This window comes from Octopus bimaculoides, chromosome 2 (genome assembly GCF_046866305.1).
Source record: "Octopus bimaculoides isolate indiv1 chromosome 2, ASM4686630v1, whole genome shotgun sequence".
Classification (NCBI taxonomy): domain Eukaryota; kingdom Metazoa; phylum Mollusca; class Cephalopoda; order Octopoda; family Octopodidae; genus Octopus; species Octopus bimaculoides.
Window position 1 is genome coordinate 62,287,564 of NC_142929.1, and position 17,777 is coordinate 62,305,340.

Here is a 17,777-nt window from a genome sequence, read left to right on the forward strand (position 1 = left end):
ATCTGTATCAGGACATGCACAGTTCCGATATTGTCAGCTTATTGTAGAAGTGAGGCGGGGATATACACTGTTACTGATGATGATTGAGAAATGGATAAGAAACCATAAACTGTTCAGAGATTTTTAGATCTCCTGTCACAGTTGATCAATCTTATTTCCATCTGGACTCAATAAAAATGATCAATGTAATATTTCAGGATATGCACACATACTCTATTTGTCTGTCTGTCTGTCTGTCTGTCTGTCTGTCTGTCTCTCTCTCTCTTTCTCTCTACCCATTCTTTTTTCATTTCAAAATCATTGTGTGTGTGTGTGTTGGTATGTATGTATGTATGTATGTATGTATGTATGTGTGCATGCATGCATGTATCTATCTATCTATCTCTCTCTCTCTCTCTCTCTCTCTCTCTCTCTCTCTCTCTCTCTCTATCTATCTATCTATCTATTGACAGCTTCAGTGGAGTAAAATGTTTATGACAGAACCACAGCAGTTCACTCACTTGCAGGAAATATCAATCAATATTACAGCTCCTGGAAAACCAGGGAAACCACATGTGGCATGCCAAACCCACCTCCAGTAGAAGTACCTGAGCCACTTGATCCCGATTGACCATTAGCCTTTACATATTCCTCCCTGTCTTTATGAATTCTTTCTTTCTGTTGTTTCATTTCTTTCATTTTATGTTTCAATTCATACTTATGCCTGTGTTCTTGGATCTTCTTGGTGTTTGGGGGAACCTCTTGTAACATTTTGTAAGCAACGTCATCATAGTCAAGTTTACAAGCAGTAGAGAGATCTTGGTAAGCCAGTTCCCATTTACCCAACAAACTGTAGGCCTTGCCTCACCATTTATAAGGTTGTGCTAAGTCTGGGTTGAGTAGAATGGCTTTCTCACAATCTTTGATTGCAGCATTAGGTTTTACCATTTTGATAAAAACGGAGACCCCCTTAGCATACTGGTTAGATGATGTTGGGTTGTTCTGAATAGCAACGGTCAATAATTCAATAGCGTTTTCATAATCTCTGCTAGTCATTGCATTTGTCATTTCCCAGTTCAGTCATTTCATCTGTAATTTCCAGGGTTTCATCCACAATCTTTTGGTTAATATCTTCATCGGCTTCTACAACACCAGTATTGTCCAGTTCAGTTTCACTCTCTTCACTTTCCTCAGGCACATTTTCTTAAGCTGCTTCTTCTTTTGGTTCCTCTGCTTCTGTAGTTGGAGGAGTTTCTTTTCAAGGAGCTTTAGTGGCTGCCTTTGTCTTGGCCAGGATCTACCCATTCTAGCATGGAAGACATGTTAAATGATGATGATGATGATGATTATATATATATCGTCATCGTCGTTTAACATCCGCTTTCCATACTAGCATGGGTTGGACGATTTGACTGAGGACTGGTGAAACCAGATGGCTACACCAGGCTCCAATCTGATTTGGCGGAGTTTCTACAGCTGGATGCCCTTCCTAACGCCAACCACTCAGAGAGTGTAGTGGGTGCTTTTACGTGTCACTCGCACGAAGGCCAGTCAGACGGTACTGGCAACGGCCACGCTCAAAATGGTGCATTTCATGTGCCACACACACAAGAGCCAATCCAGGGGCACTGGCAACGATCTCGCTCGGAAAAAAAAAAAAAAATCATGTGTCACCCGCACAAGAGCCAGTCCAGGGGGCACTGGCAACGATCTCGCTCGAAAATCCTACGACGGCCCCGCACAAGAGCCAGTTCAGGGCCACTGGCAACGATCTCGCTCGAAAAATTTCATGTGTCACCCGCACAAGAGCCAGTCCAGGGGCACCTGCAATGATCTCACCTTCACAAGAGCCAGTCCAGGGGCACTGGCAACGATCTCGCTGGAAAGATTTCATGTGTCGCCCATACATAAGCCAGTCCAGGGGCACCGGCAACGATCTCACTCGAAAATCCTACAACGGCCCTGCACAAGAGCCAGTCCAGGGGCACTGGCAACGGTCACGCCCAAAATGGTGCATTTCATGTGTCACCCGCACATGAACCAGTCCAGGGGCACTGGCAACGATCTTGCTCGAAAGATTTCATGTGTCGCCCGCACATGAGCCAGTCCAGGGTCACCAGCAACGATCTCGCTCGAAAATCCTATGACGGCCCCGTACAAGAGCCAGTCCAGTGGCACTGGCAACGGTCTTGCTCGAAAAATTTCTTGTGTCACCCGCACATGAGCCAGTCCAGGGGCACCAGCAATGATCTCGCTTGAAAATCCTATGACGGCCCCGTACAAGAGCCAGTCCAGTGGCACTGGCAACAGTCTTGCTCGAAAAATTTCTTGTGTCACCCGCACAAGAGCCAGTCCAGGGGCACTGGCAATGATCTCGCTCAAAAGATTTCATGTTTCGCCCGCACATGAGCCAGTCCAGGGGCACCGGCAACGATCTCGCTTGAAAATCCTACGATGGCCCCGCACAAGAGCCAGTTCAGGGGCACTGGCAATGATCTCGATCGAAAGATTTCATGTGTCGCCTGCACATGAGCCAGTTCAGGAGCACAGGCAACGATCTCACTCGAGAATCCTACGACGGCCCCACACAAGAGCCAGTCCAGGGGCACTGGCAACGATCTCGCTCGAAAATCCCACGAAGGCCAGCCAGGCAGCACTGGCAACGGTCACACCCAAAATGGTGCATTTCATGTGTCACCCGCACATGAGCCAGTCCAGGGTCACCAGCAACGATCTCGCTCGAAAATTCTATGACGGCCCCGCACAAGAGCCAGTCCAGTGGTACTGGCAACGGTCTCGCTCGAAAAATTTCTTGTGTCACCCGCACATGAGCCGGTCCAGGGGCACTGGCAACAATCTTGCTCGAAAGATTTCATGTGTCGCCCATACATGAGCCAGTCCAGGGGCAACGGCAACGATCTCGCTCGAAAATCCTACGATGGCCCCGCAGAAGAGCCAGTTCAGGGGGCACTGGCAACGATCTCGCTCGAAAGATTTCATGTGTTGCCCGCACATGAGCCAGTCCAGGGGCACCGGCAACGATCTCGCTCGAAAATCCTATGACGGCCCCGTACAAGAGCCAGTCCAGTGGCACTGGCAACGGTGTTGCTCGAAAAATCTTTTGTGTCACCCACACATGAGCCAGTCCAGGGGCACTGGCAACGATCTTGCTCGAAAGATTTCATGTGTCGCCCGCACATGAGCCAGTCCAGGGGCACCAGCAACGATCTCGCTCGAAAATCCTATGACGGCCCCGTACAAGAGCCAGTCCAGTGGCACTGGCAACGGTCTTGCTCGAAAAATTTCTTGTGTCACCCGCACAAGAGCCAGTTCAGGGGCACTGGCAATGATCTCGATCGAAAGATTTCATGTGTCGCCTGCACATGAGCCAGTCCAGGAGCACAGGCAACGATCTCACTCGTGAATCATACGACGGCCCCACACAAGAGCCAGTCCAGGGGCACTAGCAATGGTATCGCTTGAAAAATTTCTTATGTCACCCACACAAGAGCCAGTCCAGGGGCACTGGCAACAATCTTGCTCGAAAGATTTCATGTGTCGCCCATACATGAGCCAGTCCAGGGCCACCGGCAACGATCTCGCTCGAAAATCCTACGATGGCCCCGCAGAAGAGCCAGTTCAGGGGGCACTGGCAACGATCTCGCTCGAAAGATTTCATGTGTTGCCCGCACATGAGCCAGTCCAGGGGCACCGGCAACGATCTCGCTCGAAAATCCTATGACGGCCCCGTACAAGAGCCAGTCCAGTGGCACTGGCAACGATCTTGCTCGAAAGATTTCATGTGTCGCCCGCACATGAGCCAGTCCAGGGGCACCAGCAACGATCTCGCTCGAAAATCCTATGACGGCCCCGTACAAGAGCCAGTCCAGTGGCACTGGCAACGGTCTTGCTCGAAAAATTTCTTGTGTCACCTGCACATGAGCCAGTCCAGGGGCACCAGCAATGATCTCGCTTGAAAATCCTATGACGGCCCCGTACAAGAGGCAGTCCAGTGGCACTGGCAACAGTCTTGCTCGAAAAATTTCTTGTGTCACCCGCACAAGAGCCAGTCCAGGGGCACTGGCAACGATCTCGCTCGAAAGATTTCATGCTTCGCCCGCACATGAGCCAGTCCAGGGGCACCGGCAACGATCTCGCTTGAAAATCCTACGATGGCCCCGCACAAGAGCCAGTTCAGGGGCACTGGCAACGATCTTGATCGAAAGATTTCATGTGTCGCCCGCACATGAGCCAGTCCAGGAGCACAGGCAATGATCTCACTCGAGAATCCTACGACGGCCCCACACAAGAGCCAGTCCAGGGGCACTAGCAACGGTCTCGCTTGAAAAATTTCTTATGTCACCCACACAAGAGCCAGTCCAGGGGCACTGGCAACGGTCACACCCAAAATGGTGCATTTCATGTGTCACCCGCACAAGAGCCAGTCCAGGGGCACTGGAAACAATCTCGCTCGGAAGATTTCATGTGTCGCCCGCACATGAGCCGGTCCAGGGGCACCAGCAACGATCTCGCTCGAAAATTCTACGACGGCCCCGCACAAGAGCCAGTCCAGTGGTACTGGCAACGGTCTCGCTCGAAAAATTTCTTGTGTCACCCGCACATGAGCCGGTCCAGGGACACTGGCAACAATCTTGCTCGAAAGATTTCACGTGTCGCCCATACATGAGCCAATCCAGGGGCACCGGCAACGATCTCGCTCGAAAATCCTACGATGGCCCCGCAGAAGAGCCAGTTCAGGGGGCACTGGCAACGATCTCGCTCGAAAGATTTCATGTGTTGCCCGCACATGAGCCAGTCCAGGGGCACCGGCAATGGTCTCGCTCGAAAATACTATGACGGCCCCGCACAAGAGCCAGTCCAGGGGCACTGGCAACTGTCTCGCTCGAAAAATCTTTTGTGTCACCCGCACAAGAGCCAGTCCAGGGGCACTATATATATATATATATATATATATATATATATATATATATTATAGCTAGCTAGCTAGACAGATAGATAGATAGACAGACAGATAGATTGATATATAGATAAATGCAGGCATGGTGTGTAGTTAAGAAGCTTGCCTCCCAATTATGTTGTCTTCTGTTCTGTCATATGGCAGAGCACTTTGACGTAGTGTCTTCCAGCTCAGGGCTTACCAAAATGGATTTGATAGATGGAAATAGAAAGATGCCCATTCTATCTATCTGTCTGTCTGTCTGTCTGTCTGTCTGTCTGTCTGTTTGGTTGTCTGTCTGTCTGTCTGTTTGTCTATCTGTCTGTCTGTCTGTCTGTCTGTATTGAATATATTTATATATGTGTGTGTGTATATAATTATTCTTTTTCTTTTATTTGTTTCAGTCATTTGACTGTAGCCATGCTGGAGCACCGCCTTTAGTCAAGCAAATCGGCCCCAGGACTTATTCTTTGTAAGCCTAGTACTTATTCTGTCAGTCCCTTTTGCTGAACTGCTAGTTACGGTGATGTAAACACACCAGCATCAGTTGTCAAGTGATGTTGGGGGACAAACACAGACACACAAATATATGCACACACACATACACACACACACACACACACACACACACACACACACTATATATATATATATATATATATATATAAATATACGCAGATATACGACGGGCTTCTTTCAGTTTCCGTCTACCAAATCCACTCACAAAGCTTTGGTCGGCCCGAGGCTATAGTAGAAGACACTTGCCCAAGGTGCCACACAGTGGGACTGAACCTGTAACCATGTGTTTGGTAAGCAAGCTACTTACCACACAGCCACTCCTAAGCCTATATATATATATAATATTATTAATAATAAAGAGTATGGTGACTTGTACATCCACAAAATCTATTTTGTAGTTATATACAACATATAATGACCTACATGTGTTTCTGCTGCAGCAAGTACTTACTGTTGCAAATGCAATATATATATATATTATATTATAAAATAAGAGCAGGAAAATTACATCAAAAAATCATCAGAGAAGATATACGACTAAAATAATATTGCATTAATAATAAATGTATAACTATATAAAATATGATTATTTAAAAAGTTTAAAAGTTTAAAATATCTTACGATCGTTTCATGAATGTATTACCCTTTGAAATGGAATCTAAAATTCATAATCATTACTAGGTAATACATTCACTCGTCAGAGAGAAAGGGGGTGAACTTCCGTGTAATCAATGGAATGCTATTTAAAAATATATGAAAAATGTTGTTTAAAAAGTTACTGGCATAGATATGTGTTGGTACAATCTTGTGCTAAGAATTTTGAAGAAATAATATACATCCGAGGTAAAATCCTCTGCGGTAATACATAATGGCTGTGTGTAAATATAAATCCCATAATTCTGTTCTCTTCAATATGTGATCCATAAATGCAGAAAATAAAAGTAGTTAGATTTTGCCTTTTATAGTTGTATATACAAAACAGGAAGATATCATTGTTATATTTTATGTGAATGCAAAAATAGCCGTTTACTGCCCCAATATAGAGTAAATTAATGTAATATTTAAATTATATTTAAAATCAGTTTGTTGTACCTTAGAGGCGTACAGGTTCACATTTCAGGAAGACATATTTCTGGCATTCATCCAATGGGTAATTTATATTATGTGAATATGTGTTTACTCAAAATAATTCAAATTTAATTTTCTTTTTTTCTTACTTGTAACAATCCTACTATTATTATGATACCACTACATGAAAAATAAGAAAAAAAGATATTAATGTGAATCTTTACTTGATGATCTCTTATAGTGTTTAAAAGTTTTATAAAACCTATGTCTGCATGTGGATAATGCTTCCAATTGCCAGCTCTAACAGACGAAAACTTAATAAATATAAAAATAGTTTAAGAAATAATAATAACAACAATAATACTAGTTATGAAATATACAATAGTCCTAGAACACCAAATAATACTCAACATAATACTAGTTCAATAGATAACATTACGAGAATACATAGCTATACTATAACAGTAACAAAATCTCAGCAGAATTCCAATAATCATACATCTCAAAATATGCAATATGCTTTAGATAATCCAATACCACAATCTAATAACAATAATAACATACTAACAGTAAATATACCTAATTCTATTATAAATGATTCCACAACAAATTCAAATATAACACCACACACCATAACAAATAATCATAATAGTATTAAATATTATACCACAGAACAAAAACATACAACTAAATATTGCACATGTAAAAATAAAAGATCATGTTCTTTAGAAGGAAAATGTAGAAGGTTCAACGTGATATATAAGTGCACTGTTACAAAAACTGATAACTCACACAATATGGTATATATAGGGAGCTCTATTAACTTTAAGCAAAGATTTTTAGCATATATACATTCATTTAAACCAAATATAATGAGTAACACTACTTCATTGGCTACATATATACATAAACTCAAACAAAAAACATTAACTATAAATTATCCTGGTCAATCATTGACTCAGCTATACCATATACACATAAATCTTCTATCTGCCACCTTTGTACAAAAGAATTGCTATATATATTATTATATAAACAAAATAATTTAATTAATTGGCAATCAGAAGCATTATCCACATGTAGACATAGGTTTTATAAAACTTTTAAACACTATAAGAGATCATCAAGTAAAGATTCACATTAATATCTTTTTTTCTTATTTTTCATGTAGTGGTATCATAATAATAGTAGGATTGTTACAAGTAAGAAAAAAAGAAAATTAAATTTGAATTATTTTGAGTAAACACATATTCACATAATATAAATTACCCATTGGATGAATGCCAGAAATATGTCTTCCTGAAATGTGAACCTGTACGCCTCTAAGGTACAACAAACTGATTTTAAATATAATTTAAATATTACATTAATTTACTCTATATTGGGGCAGTAAATGGCTATTTTTGCATTAGCATAAAATATAACAATGATATCTTCCAGTTTTGCTTATACAATTATAAAAGGCAAAATTTAACTACTTTTATTTTCTACATTTATGGATCACATATTGAAGAGAACAGAATTATGGGATTTATATTTACACAGCAATTATGGATTACCACAGAGGATTTTACCACGGATGCACACGATTGTACCCATGCATATCTATGCCAGTAACTTTTTAAACAACATCTTTTTCATATATTTTTAAATAGCATTCAATTGACAACATGGAAGTTCATCCCCTTTCTCTCTGATGAGTGGTTGTATTATCTAATAACGATTATGAATTTTAGATTCCATTTCAAAGGGTAATACATTCATGAAACGATTGTAAGATATTTTAAACTTCTTAAATAATCATACTTTATATATTTAAACATTTATCTATTAATACAATATTATTTTGGACGTATATCTTCTGTGATGATTTTTTGATGTAATTTTCCTGCTCTCATAGTATATAATCACTCTTATTGAATGTCTAAATATCTTTAATGTTTCAGACATTTTCCTACCAAGCCAAGAGCACTTATTAGAAATTCAGTATATTGTATTCTCATTGAATATATTTAAATACCCTGAAACTAGTCTGTAGATGCCAGACCAGCAAGGGGAAGTGGTTGACCTCCTCTGTTCGAAGGTTATAATGGACACAGGTTCATGTGTCATAGCTAGCTAGAGGTGATGGCCTCTTGGAGCTAATCAACAGCAGCATTCGTCCTATTTTTCTGGACTGCCATGTTAGCTTGGTGATAACTATTAATATATATATATATATATATATATATATATAGTGAAGTATATTTGCCATTTAAATGTGGCTGACCCCTAAGGGTGGATGTTACTGTTACTGTTAACACCTCGTTCAGAGATTTAACATTGCTTATATATATATATATATAATGAAATTAAAATCAGGAGAACAGAGATTTGCACATCCAAGTTTTATTTCACAGTTAATCAGATCATTTTTCATCAAGACCTATGCACATGTGCATAGGTCTTGAGGAAGAAAGGTGTGATGTTCTGATTTTAATTCCGTTATTTTTCTCTACAGACTCTATGTAGACCTTATAGGACATTTAGATTTACCAGGTGATGACTGACTGAGTATAGTAAATTTTAAGTAATTGGAGTTTATCTACATTCACTGTGGTTAGCTAGCATTGATAACCAATAAGAACGAACACAGTACCCACTAGGGTTATATATAGACACACACACATACACACACACACACACACACACACACACACACACACACACACACACACACACACACACACACAGGCACATGCACACATAACTAGTTAACATTCTGTATCTTTTTAAAAATTGATTAGAAATGTACTGATACTTTCATAGGAAAACACAAAACAGACACATACTCATGAACACATGCACAAATACAAACATGCGATACAATCATGAATAAATAAACAATAATTGTCTCTCTGTATCGATATCTATCTATCTATACATGTTTGTATATTCATGCATATATATATATATATATATATGGTTGAACAAGTGCACTAATCTTGCAAATGCAGTTAACTTTTGGCATAAGATATTAAAAGAAATGAAATTGATAGAGAAATACTGTATGACTTGTGAAATCCACATGTTATCACCCACCCCATAGATGTATAGATAAATACTTATGCAGATGTATGTATATATATATACTCTTAAACAGAAAAATAGCACTCAGTACATAGTATAGAGTATAATTATATGTATACATATGATATATATATATATATATATATATATATATATATATATATATATTATATACCAGTGGTGTGTTGTGACTTCTGAGGTTGGTCATGCAATAAAATACTTGGCACACATGACGGAGATGTAACCCCCCCCGCCATCCTTAAAAAATTTTTTTTTCATGGAAACCCATGTTTTCAGCTATGCAGATTCCGATTCATAAAAAAAATATTGTTTGTAAAATTTCAATTTTGCTAAAAAAAAAAAAAAAAAAAAATTTACCTCAACTCCCTCCTCTCTTGATTCTATGGCCTTCAAGCAGGCTATCCACATGCTAGAAATAACAGCCACATCTCACAGGAGTACGTTGGGCGGAAAAATCTGCGATAAAATAATGAAAGAAATATGTAATCAATCTATTCACCTTTCTGCAAAGATATCTTTCAGAGAAATTTCCCACAGTAAAATGAGGTATACTGAGACAAAGTTGTAAAAAAGAGCTTGTTGGACATTTGACTTATTTCTGCACTCATATTTTTGTAACTTTCAAGTTTCATTTTGTAGAGAAAAACACTTTCAGTTGTAAAAAAATTAACCTAAAAAAAAATACAATGAGCACTTTAATTTCACTTTGTCACAGTATATCTCATATTCCTGCAATCATGAATTGTAAATCAGTTTCAACAAAATGGAAAGATAATTTTAGTAAACCAATGAAAGATTTATTAGCTATATTATATTTCTGATTTCAGAATTTTTTTGTTCAATACAGAGAGGATGGTTAAATGATAATAATTTCAAAACTTATGACAGAGCGAAATAGATATTCCAAAGTCACGGCAACATTTGAGCTGACTAATTTAGAATTATGGGATTGTTGATATGTTTTAATCAGAATTTTTATGGGTCAAAAAGTCAAACCCATTCAACCATTTAGCTTGTTGCTTTAGTGGCATCAATTACAAAGAATTGTTGACAAAGAAAAACTTATAGAAAGGGTGAAGAAGACAAAACATGCGTTTTTCTGAAAGCATGCCTTCTGTAGTTATTTTATGGAGATAATGAAGAATCTTACAGGCACTGAAATCATAGTTACTGAAAGATAGGCAGCGGGGTGGGGGAAGATTTCGTATGCGTTTTTCTCTAAGTATGCCTAGTAGAAGGAAAATGGAAATACAGTGAAGTATCAATCTGGATAGGTTTTCTTTGAAATAAAGTAACTATTTTAGCACAGTTTCCAATGCTTTGAACAACTTTTCAATGTGGTTATAAATACATTACGTTCTTAAATTGATTTTTGAGTTATATAAAAATCAACAGACATGCAGTGCATGACTAGCATGTTCCGACTGCATGCTACTGATACACATACACACTAGTGTGAACTTGCTATCTTTAATATAGCATGTTTTACATTGGTTGGATATAAAAGAAAATTGTATCATACATTTCTATAGTGTATATGCATAAGTATACATATGACATGCATGTGGGAAGAATGTTGGCAAGACATGTGATATGACAGAAGCTCCAACATCAATAACGAAAAGTGTAATGTAGAGCTATAAGATGAAATGCAATTATGCTAGAACATGTATTTATAAAGCAATGAAAAATTACAACCTAAATGCTGGCAATAATTTTTAATATATATACACGGTGGTGCACCAGCATGACCGCAGCCACTTGGCTGAAACACATAAATAAATAAATAAATAAATAAATATAAATATACATATATATATGTACACACACACATGCACACACACCCACATACATACAGACACACACACACACGCAAACACATATACACATGGTGTTCAATCATATAATAATATAAATAATATATATATACATACATATATATTCATACTTACATATATATGTATATACAAGTATGCATATATATGTGGGTTTTTACGGTTTTTATATTTTCAGATTTTTAACTTAACCTTATAAACTTTATAAAATCTCTGAAGCAGCCTAGAGAATCATCCATGTACTGCTATTTCATCTATTAATAGCTTAAGTCTACTGGAGTGATAAAGATAGAATGAGGCATGTCACCTTTGGACTGAAACAGCTGTAAGACATTATCCCATTTTCTGTCACCATATGTCATTTCTTTTAATTACTGATATGACATAATATGTCACATATGTTTGCATATTGTTATCATTGTCCTTTTGGTAAACAAATAAACAAGTAAATTGACACAATACAATGTCTATAAGTTGATGAATACCACCTATTCCCCTCCATTTTCTTATTGCTATTTAAATTAATGGTAAAATATCTTTTTACCTGCACACATTTATTGCACTTGGTAATTTAATTGCCATGCAATGAAAAAATTGGGTATTCTTTCAGCAGTATATTGGATAGATATTATCCCTTAGTGAGTTGGATTCACAACCCCGAACTTTCTTGGATATATATATATATATATACATACGACAGACTTCTTTCAATTTCCATGAATCAAATCCACTCACAAGGCTTTAGTCAGTCCAAGGTTATAGTAGAAGACACTTGCCCAAGGTGCCACACAGTGGGACTGAACCTAGAACCATGGGATTAGGAAGCAAGCTTCTCATCACACAGCCACATGCTTCAAGTTGGAGTTTGGGTAGCAAGTCAGTTTGACTACAAAGTGTACATGCTTCTTATCGTATCTCATATGATGACAGATTTCATGAATTGTGGTGGCTAGATAAGATGCTCAACTTCACTAGAATGTTTCTCATGCCATTCAGTAACAACTTTAGCTGTGTGAATTGGTGCATTATCATACCGAAAGATTGTGTTTCCCTCCAGAAACAGTTCCACAACCATAGGATGAATTTGCTCAGATAAAATGCTTAAAATGCTTCTGCGATGAAGAGAAGCCATTGGAATGGCAAATTTCCAAGATATAGCCCCCCCAGATCATCACAAATCCTACTCCATGTTTAACAGTTGGAAAAAGGCAGTCTAAGTTAAATGCTTCTTTTGGCTGTCTTCACGCATATACTCAGCTGGTGGTCAAAAATAGAGTAAAGGATGACTCATCTGAGAAAATAACATTCTTCCACTGCTCTAGGGACCAATTCTATAGGTTTTACTCCACTCTAAATGCTTTGCAACGTTTGTTTTTGAAAGTAGTGGTTTTCTAATTGCAGCCCTCCCATGAAATCTGGCTTTGTGCAGCTCCCAGCGAACAGTTTTTGTGGAAAGTGGGTTCTCAAGGTGGTCACTAAGCTCTGTGGTAATTTTGGAAGCTGTACGTTTGTGATCCTTTCTAACCATTTGGGTAAGAGTCCGATGGTCCCTATCTGAAAGTTTTGGTTTTCTTCCGCAGTTTTGTTTCAACCAGGAGGTTTTTTCCCTCTTTCTCAAAGGCTGTCATTACTTTCGAGACAGTACTTCTTGATACACCAAGCATTTTCATTACGCTAGCACATGCTGTATGAGCATCAATAATTTGACCTCTTTGAAAGTCCAATAGATCTGTCAATTTAATAAATTTTGATTACCTTTTTCTGATGATATCTGAAAAGAAACAGCAATTTTAGCAAAACATGTTAAGCAACACTAATAATAAATCAAAAAACATAAAAATAAACAAGATTTTGATGGTTTTATAGACATTCCAAAATTATAATACTATGATGCTATTATGCTAGGTGTTTCCATTATTTTGTCCAACCCTATATATATATATAGTGTAAACAGAGTTAGTGGTTATAATAACGAACTAAGGGATAAAATATCCGTATGTACTATTGGTATATGTTACCCATGTTATCATTGGGCATTAGTGTACAGGCACACTATGCATGTAGAGTGCAGGTAACAACAGGATAAACAAGAGCTTATCAGGAAGTAAATACAAATAATCAGAAAATGGAGAAAACCTCTGATTAACAAACACATCGATTGGGCCACATTTATAGCTTATTTCTTAATAGAAAGCATGGTATAACAAGTAGGTGATGTCACCTATTTGCTATGTCATGCTTTGTATTAAAAAATAAGCTATAAATGTGGTCCAATCGATGTGTTTGTTAATCAGAGGTTTTCTCCATTTTCTGATTATATATATATATATATATATATATATATTATATATATATATATATATATATATATATATATATATATATATATATATATATATATATATATATGGCTGTGTGGTAAGGAATTTGCTTTGTGACTACATGGTTCTGGGTTCAGTCGCGCTGTGTGGCACCTTGAGCAAGTGTCTTCTACTCTAGCTTTGAGCTGACCAAAGTCTTGTGAGTGGAATGGTAGACAGAAACTGAAAGAAGCCCATCGTTTATGTGTGTGTGTGTGTGTGTGTGTTTGTCTTTGTGTCTGTGTTTGTTGTCCATCACTGCTTGACAACTGGTGTTAGTGTGTTTATGTCGCTGTAACTTAGCAGTGCAGCAGAATCAATGAATAGAATAAGTTCCAGGCTAAAAAAAATAAGAAGTAGGGTTGATTCATTTGACTAAAATTCTTCAAGTTGATAGCCCAGCGTCGTTGCAGTCAAATGACTGAAACATGTAAAAGATAACAGATAAAAGATGTGTGTGTGTGTGTGGGTGTGTGCATGTGAGTGTGTGCACACAAGTGTGTGTGTGTGCTTGTGAGTGTGTGTGTGTGCATGTAAGTGTGTGTGTGTGCATGTTTGTATGCATATATGTATGTATGTATGTATGTATGTATGTATGTATGTATGTATGTATGACAGTTCTTTGAAAATAGACAAAAACTACTTAATACACAGTACAGTGTATAATTATATTTATTCAGCTGAGTTGTATCCTGTTATTTAGGTTTGTTTCATGTTTATGTCCTTTTCAAACAACATCCATCTGAAAAACTGAGCATAAAAATGAAATTCAATAGAAAACTCATTATCTGACAGTACTACAATTTTATATAGAATTCCATGAGAGATTAGAAGAAATACTATTGAAGCAAAAATTGAAGCAAATATTATTGCACAGATATACCACACACGAAATCAGGAAATCTAACAGGGTTTAATTGTTGTATTACTTTCAAATGTGGTGTAGATGGTTTTATCAGTTATAACAGTACTCCTAGGATCATTTGCAACCAACTGCCATTATTACCATCATCTACTTCTGATGATGAAGACACAAATATCTTGAATTGTGTGGCATTCTTCAATCCATTATAGATGCCTTGTAAGCTAAACTACACACACACACACACGTATGTATATATATATGAATGTTATATTTGGGTTTGGTGTAATAAACATGGGCAGTAGCATTCAATGCATTAAAATAAGTATTTTTTACTCTGTTCTGTTTGTAGATAGTCATTGTTGTAACATAGTTGTTATGTACAATAAAAAAGATAACCAGACAGTAACAACAGTAACAACAATGTAACAAACAAACAAATCCCTTTATGAATCAACAATCAATATTCCTTGTGAACTAACCAACTTACACCTTCCAACTTCACTGCGAACTAATACAAACTTCACTTGACTCTGAACTCTGAATTTCTGCACTCATTCAGATCACTATTATTTATACTTTACTCAGACCAGTCTATCTCTCGCAAGGGGGTGTCATAACTCTCATCACAACGTATCTCCTTTTGAGATTTCGATTACTGTGAGAAAGTGGAATTTCTTTTATTTTCATTTTTTCTTTCCAGGACCACTTCCTCTTTTTTTTTTTAGCTGTTGTATATTAACTGCTGCCTGACTTACAGTAGTATTGTTCGTTGTACACAGCACTTTTCCTTTTCGTTGTACTAAGCACTCTTGCTAGCATTCTTGTTTTTTTTTGTTCTGAAAATTTAATATCTTTTACATTTAGGTGTTACTTCCAGGTATTCAGTCTGTTTTCGTTTTCTGAAGCTAGTTCTACAGGGTTCAATATCTCTCAGTACTGGCACTTCAAACGTATCATAGAAGACTTCCAGTGGTATTACCTTTCATTCTTCTGTATGTTTCATCTTTAACTGGTTAAGGTGTCTCTTATGTTCCAAACATTGTCCTTTAATTAAATACATCATGTTACCTAATCTTTTGAGTACACAGCCATCCTTCCAACCTTCTTTACCATCTTTGTAATTTTTTAAATGAACTTTATCTCCTACTTCGAAATGTTTTCTAATATTTCTTGTATTTCCTTCAAATGTATTTTTTGTCTTTCCTTTATATGTATTTTTTCCTGGCAATAATTTATCAACGATCGGTTTTATTTTACGTGTGAATATTAACTCTGCTCATGACTTTCCTGAATTAGTATTTGGATTTGGCGTTATTATATATACTCTTAAAAATTTCGTTAGTACCTCATCATTATCTAGCTCATTCCTAGCTTTTCTTAGAGCTCTTTTGAATGTGTTGATAAATCTTTCTGCTAGCCCATTTGACCTTGGGTGGTAGGGTGAGGGTAAAGATGTGTTTTATTGCATATATTTTGCAGAAATTTCTTAATTCATATCCCATGATTTGTGTTCCATTATCTGAAACTAACATGTCTGGATCACTGTATTGAGAAAATAACTTGAGTAAGAACTTTATTGTGGTCTTTGCTGTGGGTTTATTGCATCTGTATACCTCTGGCTACTTTGTATAGCTATCCACAATGATTAGATACTATGTGCTATTCATTGGTCCAGTGTAATCGATATGGATCCTGGATCATGGGTTTTCAGTCTTTATGCAAAGATCTTGTCTGTCTGAGAGTACTTGCAAAAACATTTTTTTTTACTTTTCTCTTTAACTCTTCAGACAAATTATTTTTATATGGACAACCACTCACATTTTTGCAATAGAGATATATGGGGAGGTCCCATAAATTGAATAATTCTAATGAATTGGATCCAAACAGATTGATTGCATTTTTAATGATGAAGACTACAGCACGGGCATATGGTGTAAGAGTGCAGGCTACTTACCCCAAGATTCCGAGTTTGATTCCAGGTAGTGACCTGAATAATAATAATAATAATAATAATAATAATAATAATAATAATAATAATAACATCGAAAAATACCTTAGGAATGAGAACCCAGGTTTGAAATTTCCCCAAGACACCTGATGAAGGCTGGAGGGTATATCAGCCGAAATGTTGTGTTAACAACAAACAAGATGAGGACAAATATCCGTCAAATGTAAATAATGTAAATAATGTACAGAATTCCTCATCTCTTAAATATAGAACTGTATTACAGGTTTCCCTATTTTCTTCCTTATGTCACTTCCAGTATCCAATTGAAGTTTAATAGTATTCCATTTATTTTTATGTGTACAAATTTTCTTATTTAGGAGTTGATTTTTTTCGTTTCTGCTGAGAACACTCTACAGCGTGAACTCTTGTGATCAATTCTTTCGCAAATGTAACATTTTTGATTTTTAATTGGACAGTCTTTCCTGAAATGAATGCCCCCACATCCATAACATGGATTAGTACGTGGCACTCTTTTTTGGTTGTACTTTTCTTGTTGGCATATCTGTATTTTTGAAGAATCCTTTTCTTGAATTTTTTCTACATCCTGTTTCAGTTTTACCATCCTTTGGCATTCTTCTATCATGGACTGTAAGGTTAGATCTTGGTTTGCTTCTTCCAATTTAGAAAGAATTCTCTTCTGAATTTCTGTATCTTCTCCTGCTGTAAGGCCTTGTACAAAAATAAGCCACCTGAACATCTCATATGTAAGTTCTTTGAGTTTAAAACTTTCACACATCCTGTTGCCCGTTCCTGCATATGTGATAAAGTCATCATTCACATTTTTCATTATATTCCAACACTCTATTTGAGTGTTAAATAGAGAAGTTTTATCACCAAATATGTTAGACAGTAATACTATTGTTTCTTTAAAACAAATTTCATTGGGTGTTGTGGACAATATGAAATTACAGTAATGTTCATGCTCTAACGGAGCTAATTTTCACAATAACAATCTCACTTTTAGTTCATCCGACCATGATTTGCAATCTTACTTAAAATCTCCTCATACCTTATGTAGTATGATGCAAAAGTTATATACTCCTCTGGGTTATAACTGAATTCATTAATCAAGTTCGAAACACCATCTGGAAAAAAT

General features: G+C 37.3%; 1 pseudogene; it reads right to left on the bottom strand.

The window, feature by feature from the left end:
* Positions 1 to 447: 447 nt before the first annotated feature.
* LOC106882923 (hsc70-interacting protein-like) lies at positions 448 to 17,468 on the bottom strand (annotated as a pseudogene).
* Positions 17,469 to 17,777: the final 309 nt, after the last annotated feature.